Source organism: Berghia stephanieae, chromosome 12 (genome assembly GCF_034508935.2).
Source record: "Berghia stephanieae isolate SIO BIC M18660-M18661 chromosome 12, UCSD_Bste_1.3, whole genome shotgun sequence".
In the NCBI taxonomy this organism is placed as follows: domain Eukaryota; kingdom Metazoa; phylum Mollusca; class Gastropoda; order Nudibranchia; family Aeolidiidae; genus Berghia; species Berghia stephanieae.
This window is the reverse complement of record NC_088371.1, coordinates 17,817,695-17,818,938: the sequence shown is the minus strand read 5'-3', so window position 1 is coordinate 17,818,938 and position 1,244 is coordinate 17,817,695.

Below are 1,244 nucleotides of genomic sequence, written 5' to 3'. Positions count from 1 at the left end.
GATTTGCAAAAGAAATCAGAAAGATAAAATAATTGTTGGTTGTATCTTAACGAATGTGACGATTTTCAGATGGTTGGTAAGGAGAGGGTTAAATGCTTATCGGTTAGTGACAAATTAAAAAGCAACGTATGTCGTAATATCACATCTCCATAAAGAGTGTGATAATATATGATGCCCGTTAAAAATTTATTCGGTCAATCCTTTATCCAGATATAAAAGGATAGTGCAAAGTCTTGGACATAAAATATATTATTTGAGAAGAACAACTGTTCTCAATATTGGCTGGGCCGTGTTTGGTACAGAGTGAAGAAGTATCCACACTACACATCTTCTGCACTAAAAGTCAGATCAACGCTGCTACAAGAAAACAGAAGAGAGAGAGAGAGAGAGAGAGAGAGAGAGAGAGAGAGAGAGAGAGAGAGAGAGAGAGAGAGAGAGAGAGAGAGAGAGAGCAAACTTGAGACAACAATAGTCACCCATAGTCTGTGACGTCACAGATTATGGGTTACGTCCAATCAAGGTACGCTACTCTTCCGCTAATCTCATTCCCTATAAGACAAGATTTGTTTGTGTGTATTGTATTGCCTTTACGTGTTAACAAATAGATAGGTGTTTTATTGTCAAAAAATTTCATTCTATTTTTGACATTTTCTTATTTTAGAATAAAATTATAATTTAATTAAATCAGTAGACTTTTTAAATAATTTTAAGCTATAGATAGAATGCAGATGACGTCACTCAGGCCTTTGTTATTGTTTTTGCCATCCGCGTTTGTGAGTTGTTATCACACAACTGTATTAACCAGCCTATAAAAGTTCATGGTTACACAGGGTTTGTGTGTTGGTCCGTTATACTTCCGGATGGCAATGTTGTGAACTCCTTGGCCAAACGCATTCTATCTATACTTTTGTGAGGATCTTTTTTTTGTTTGTTGTTGTTGGTAATATTAGTCTGATTGAGGTTGGAAATATCTTTATAATATCTTCATGTCATAAAACAAGTGACAGTGGCGGGGTTATTGAATTACATGCTGAAAATTAAATCTACAACTAAAAGACAAAACAAAGAGACATTTAGAATAAATCTATGATTTATTCAGGATAAACAGTTCCAGCCGACGTGCACATATGTACAGGTTTGACAATCTAACGCAATAATGTTGTAATGGAACAATTTTGCGTTGGTTTGAAGGGATTTCCATTACAACAATGAGCCCATAACAGTATGGGTTATCAGACCTGCAA